The sequence below is a fragment of the Podarcis muralis genome, chromosome 16, assembly GCF_964188315.1.
Source record: "Podarcis muralis chromosome 16, rPodMur119.hap1.1, whole genome shotgun sequence".
Taxonomy (NCBI): domain Eukaryota; kingdom Metazoa; phylum Chordata; class Lepidosauria; order Squamata; family Lacertidae; genus Podarcis; species Podarcis muralis.
Window position 1 is genome coordinate 15,863,449 of NC_135670.1, and position 6,661 is coordinate 15,870,109.

Consider the following 6,661-nt stretch of genomic DNA (forward strand, 5'->3'; position numbering starts at 1 on the left):
GCTATGTTTACAGGCTATAAATACACCATATAGAGTGCAGCTTGTTTATATGTTATAGATACCATGAAAACCTCTCCAATTGAACACTGGACTCCTCACAGCTGTCAATCAGGGGCACATCATCCACCCACCCACCCTTGTTCAGAAGAGCTGCTTCTTATGCACAGTAACCTTCCACCCAGTTCAACTTTCATAACTGATGGAGACTAATTGAAAAGTCTATCTGCAAATCCGTCCGACACTTTAAACACAAACACACGTGATCGCACCTTGTGGCAATGAGTCCCACAAGTTTATTTTGCACAGCAAGTTAAAACATATTTTGACCAATGCTTCCAACAAAGGACTTTACTGGACAACACAGACACTCACACCCCTAGGACAGGGTGGGCAAAATGCTGCCCTCAGCCTAATTTCATTTGGGTAGCCTGGGGAAAACGGGGAGAGGGAATAATAGAAGTACCATATAGATCAGAGCTGGAAAGGACCCTGAGGATCATCTAGTCTGACCCCCTTGCAATGCAGGAATACACAGCTTATGGGGATCAAACCTGCGACTTTTATTTTATCAGCTCTAACCAACTGAGCTTTTGAAGAGAGGGAAGGAAGAGGTAGCAGAGAGAGAGAGAAGGGTGTAGCGGGAATAGACAAGAGAGAGAAGGGGTGCAGAGATAGAGAGAGGAAGAGGAAAAAGGAGTGGGGGGGGGAGAGGGAAAGAGAAAACTGTTGCCTCTAGCCTAAGGTTACCAGACGTCCCCCATTTCCCAGGGACAGTCCCCATATTTCAAACCAGACCCCTGACAAAATCCATTGAAGTTGAAAAGTGTCCCCAGATTCATTGAAAAAAATCTGCTAACCTAACTCTAGCCCCATCTACTGCTGGCTTGGCTCTCATCCACAGCTGTTTCCAACCCTGCCCACCACCGGTGTGCTGCCCACCTGACATATTTTATCAATGGGTGGGGGCGGTCCTAGAATTATGGGAGGAGAAGAAACATCTCTCTGTCTCTTGCCCTCCATGCACCCAGTAATCACTTTTCTCTTCCCAAGCTGCCTGGGAAGCATCACTGACAGAGTCTCTAATTACAGCCGGGACCTTGCTCTGTAGTCATAACAGAAAGGCGGATTAAAGTCCAGGCTTATGCTGAGTGGGAATGCCGGGCAGACATCACCTCACACATAGCTAAGGCAGGCAGACTATGGCCCGAGGAGGAAGAAAATAGCTGTCGAGGAGATAATGTTAATCATTATGTTTGCGGAAGGGATTCCTTCTCCTAAGTTACAAAGAGGCAAACTGAAGCCACATACAGCGCTGAGAATTCAGAGAAACTGATTTGCAAGGAGCAGTGGAGGTAGCTGGAGGCTGAAGGGACCGCCCCAAGTGTTTAATTAACTTGTGGAACTCCCTGCCACAAGATGTGCTGCTTATGGCCTCCAACTAAAAAAGAACCGGATGCCATCTGCACTATGCATTTAACACGGTATCGTACCCTTGACATAACCGTGGCTTAAGCCTGAGACTGCTAGGAACCGTAGATTGTTAAAGGTGCTGAGAACTGTGATATGTATACTGCGGGTGGGGCCTCAGACGAATTTGTGGAGGAGGGGAGAGGCCTATTAGTCACCACGATAGCTAAAAGCAGCTTCTGTGTAGGGTGTGGCCTTGCGTACCTCAGCAACAGGTGAGATATACATCACACACATACACAAAGTCAAAAAATAATCCAGACATGCGTAATGTCTGCATGTGCTAATATATGCAAATTTATAAATATTTACTGGGGTTGGACAGCTGTATGTGCAAAGGGAGTATATTTACCTCTGAATAGGAGATGCTGGAGGGACAAATATCAAAGGAGTGCTAGGGCCTTTGTGCCTCGTTTGTGAGCTTCCTAGAAACATCTGGTTAGCTACTGATGCATTGCAGCCAACATAAAATATTTGAGGGGAATGGCCTGCCCAAAGTTTATGGGCATTGCCATTCAAATGGTGTGTGTGCACCATGCCTTGTGATTGATTATGCAGGGCAGGGCTTACCTGCTCCCCACCCCCACCACCTCTCCCCATAGTATTTTATTCAAGTTGGCACCCTTGTACTGGTGGAAACAGCATCTATCCTCAGGATCGATGGACCCACAAGCCACGAGAGTTGGGAGTGGAAGCAGCCGCCCTCCTAGCTATGATTCCCCCCCCCCCCAGCAAGTGCCACGACTATACTATGGAGCGGATGATAATTCAGAACAAATGATGGCCCTTGCTTTCCCCCTTCTATCGAATCTTGCAGCTGCAGAAGAGTTGCAGTATAACCAAAGCTCCCAATTTGGGGGTGGGTTTTGCTCTCTACAGCTCCACTCCATGGGGATGCAAGCAGCCAGCTCCCCTGGTCCCACATCTCCCTCCCTCCTTTTACCAGTATGGTACAGTGGTTAGAGCAGGCTTCCTCAACTTTGGCCCTCCAGATGTTTTGAGACTACAATCCCCATCATCCCTGACCACTGCTCCTGCTAGCTACGGATCATGGGAGTTGTAGGCCAAAAACATCTGGAGGGCCGAGGTTGAGGAAGCCTAGGTTAGAGTGTCAGACTACTAGGACCTGGAAGAGACCAAGGTTCAAATCCCCATACGGCCATTATGAAGCTCAGTAGGTAACCTTAGAAGCCAGCTGCTGTCTCCCAGCCCAACCTACTTCACAGGGTTGTTGTGGGGGTTAAATTAAGAGGGGGGAGAACCATGTACGTCCCACACTGAGCTCCTTGGAGAAAGAAGGCAAGATATCCTAAATGCAATCAATAAGATAAATGCCTCTTTGCCCAGGCTTCCTTGCAAATAGTCCTGCCAGCACGTGACTGTGAAGCACAATTAATTACTGTTTGCAAGACACTTCAGGATCCCAGAAGAGAGGCGCCAGAAAGTGGAACTTGTTCTTCTAATTATTACCTGGCTCGCAGGTAGGCTTAATTAGCAAGCATCACCGGCACAGCCCCTTGAAGTCTGTGAGGTGGCTGAGAAGGCTCGATGTGTGAAGAAATAATTTAAGATCAGAGTAAAAGAAAGGAGAGGAATCTTTAAAACCAGAGTTCCGTGGAGGCATGAAGGAAGGAAGAGCATCAGCCATCAAGCTGCTTTTTTGAAATGGGTGTCCCCCACCCACAATCTTGGAACTGAGCCAAATGGCCCAGCTGCGGCCTGTATTACACACACAACTGAGGGGAACTCCGTGCAAGGGCAGAGGAACCATGATCAGGAAACTGATTTTAAAGGCTGGGCCTTTAGTCCCTCTTGCCCAAAACTCCTGCTCTGACTAGCAGTGGCTTTGCAGGATCTTGGACAGAGAAATGTTTTTCCATCACCTCCCTACTGCCTGACCGTTCTAACTAAATTTTGTTAAAGACATGAAATATTAGCAACGTGTTTTATTCATTTTTAGCTGCTGCTGTTGATTTCAATTGCCGTTTGAATATTTTAATATACTTGTGTTTAACTTATTTTTAAACTGAGAATATTAATGCTTTGTTAGTGGTTTTCTTACAATCGAGCGGGATATAAATCTGGTTAAACAAAATAACAGTAAATTCTGGGACTTTCTGTATGAAAGGCAGGTGCTCATACCTACCAGCTGAGCTATAATTTTTCCCCATGGAACATAGGAAACGGTCCCATACCAAGTTGGACTATTTTGTTCCTCCAGTGCTGCATTGTCAGCTCTGACTGGCAGAAGCTTTCCAGGGTCTAAGACAGGAGGGACAGGGTGGGTAGGCTGCTGCTGCTACCGCCCCTGACATCTGCCACCTGAAGCAGCTGCCTCATGGTAGGGCTGGCTGTACCTTATACCAGGTCAGGCACTTTGCCTAACCAGCTCTGTAACACCTACTCGGACTGGCAGCAATTCTCCAAGATCTTTCCCACTGTTCTTTTCACCTGAGTCGATGGGGATTAAACCCACATTCTTCTGCATTATTACCTGCACTATCACCACTGAGCTCCAGTCTCTCCTCCTTCCCTGCACTAAATACCAGTGCATGTAAAAATAGCATGCACTTGAGGGCTGGCTGAAACCTGCATGACTGTAAAGCAGGCAGTCCCAAACTCGGCCCTCCAGATGTTTTGGGACTACAATTCCCATCATCCCTGACCACTGGTCCTGTTAGCTAAGGATGATGGGAGTTGTAGTCCCAAAAATATCTGGAGGGCCGATTTTGGGGATGCCTGTTGTAAAGTGTAAGGCGCTTTGGGTTTATTTGGTAAGTAAAAGTGGGATATAAGTTATTAAAATAAGTAAACAAACCTGGTGGTGACTTCTACCCATAGGCCATTGCAGATCATGCACCACAGATAAACCTCTGAAAACCAGTTGCTGGGAACTGCAGGATGGGAGAGTGCTCTTGCGCTGGAGTCCTGCTTGTGGGTTTGCCCACAGGCATTCATTAGCTGGAGCACAATGTAAACAATGTTTCTTATGCCCGTTTCTTTGTTCCACCTTCACAGCCGGTGGAACGATCTCACCAAAAAAATCACGGATGTTTGGGCACTGCAAAATTTGCTTTGTAAATACCTTGGGAAGCAAATTACAGTTGCAATTTGCTATTTTTTTCCCAACATGAATGAGCCAAATTGACATCCCTAGCTTCTGTTACTGGAGGCCCTGGTGGCTGTAGTGGTCAGGAGTAACTTTTGCCAGCTTCAGATGGTACCCCAGTGATGACCATTCCTGGGATAGCCTCAATAGTCTGTCTCATTCATTGATAACCTTAAGGTTGAACAATTTCAGTGTCCTCTGTGTACGGCTGGCTTGGGAACTGAAAAACCCAGTGGTTAAGATGCTGAGTGGGGCATCCTACCACGCTCAGGTTTTGTGTCCGGATTTTTGCTTTTTGAAATATGGCAACCCTAGAGGGTGACACCACTTTTAAAAAGAACTGTGCTGGCTGCCAATATGTTGCTGGGGCAACCCACCTACCCGAAGGGCTGCTTTCCCCCTATATCTACCTAACCAGTCATTAAGACTGCCTCCAAGCCATGTTGCTAATCAGCAAGCAGAAGAAGGACTTTTTCTGTAGTACCGTAGTGTCATTTCTGTGGAACCAACCTCTCCTCTGAACTAAGACTACACTAATGCAATTTGCTTCCTAAAAACATGTTTGCTCCAGAAGGCATTGGAAGTTGCCTTACACCATTGGTCAACCCAGCTCAGTATTGCCTACACTGACTAGCAGATGCTCTCCAGGGTCTCAGCCAGGCATCTTTGCCCAATCCTACCTGGAGATGCCACTGGGGAGTAAAAGAATAAAATTTATTGAAGTAAATCAAACAAATCAATACAGTAAAAATAATAGAAGTATAAAAAAGCAGTGCAGTATATCTGGGAGAGACTTAACACTAGGTTTGGTAAGACCAAAAGGAAAACAAAATTTCACACAATGAAATTTGTATGTATTTATTGTATAATAGACGAAAATTCAAAAAAAAATTATGTGCTGCTTGACTGGGATCGAACCTGGTACCTTCTGCATGCAAAGCAGATGCTCTACCATTGAGTCACGGCCAGACCCAAGAGACCTTTGCTGCCTGTTAACACCATCAGGTTTTTTTTAACCAACTGCCAAGCGCCCTTCACTTAGTGGCTGATGTTTTATTCTTAATTTTACTTGCGTTAACAGCTGTCAGGATGGCCGAGCGGTCTAAGGCGCTGTGTTCAGGTCGCAGTCTCCCCTGGAGGCGTGGGTTCGAATCCCACTTCTGACAACAGAATTTTACTCGGGTTGTGCCCTGCCTTATTATTATGAAGGAAATGCAGATCAGAAATATTGTGAGAAATAGCATTGCTTCAATTATTTTGGGATTTAAAAAAAAACCATTTCCTTGCAAATTAATCTTGAAGACAGCCATAAAGAGGCATTTCAAACTTTGCTCCCCTTCAGAAACCTCTTTCCCTCCTTCCAAAATTCTGCCTTTGGGCATGAGGCCTTGTGGCTAGTCTTCCAGTAGGTAGGCCTCTGAAGTAACAGTACTGCCGAAGGACATTTCAGCCATCTGCAGCGGCCCAGGGCCAAGTCATGCCGAAACTGTCTCAATAATGGCTTCTGGCTGCCACGTGATAGCCAGTCTCCGTGGCCAACGTGCCCACAGTCATTGCCACAAGGCAATGATGGATACGGGGATTCCCTTGCTGCCCGCTGTGGGCCTTGTGATGTCATTTGCCCGAGTCCCTTGGCAACCCAGCCCAGTCATTGTAATATTTGCCTTTATTGTGCACCAGTCGCCGCAGCAACCGTGTGCTGCTGGCAGGAGGAGGAAGAAGAGGAGGAGGAGGGGGAGGGGGATACCCTTTTGCCTTGGAGCAATAAAACCAAAAAGATACAGTTTCTATCCCTCAGGGAGAGTCCCCTGACCCAGGCCTCCTTTCTTGCAGGCCAACATTTCTCAGGGGCTCTCCCCCCTACAGCAAGTCTCCTCCACCGCCTTCTCCTTGGTGAATCTGAGACTGAAAGAGGGCGCGCCACATTCTCACTCGCAATTTCGTGGCAGGCGAGAGGAGGAGTTTGATAAGAAGCAGACTGAGTCACTCAGGGAGGGGACTCATTTCAGGCACCACTAAGCCGCAGCTGAGCCTCCTCTTCTCTTGCTTCGCTTTGCCCACCCACCACTCCGAGGATGTGTTTAT

General features: G+C 47.0%; 1 non-coding gene across 1 annotated transcript; it reads left to right on the forward strand.

Moving 5' to 3' along the window:
- Positions 1-5,659: 5,659 nt before the first annotated feature.
- TRNAL-CAG (transfer RNA leucine (anticodon CAG)) lies at positions 5,660-5,742 on the forward strand. The gene has a single exon. It is a non-coding gene; the product is annotated as a tRNA-Leu (tRNA).
- Positions 5,743-6,661: the final 919 nt, after the last annotated feature.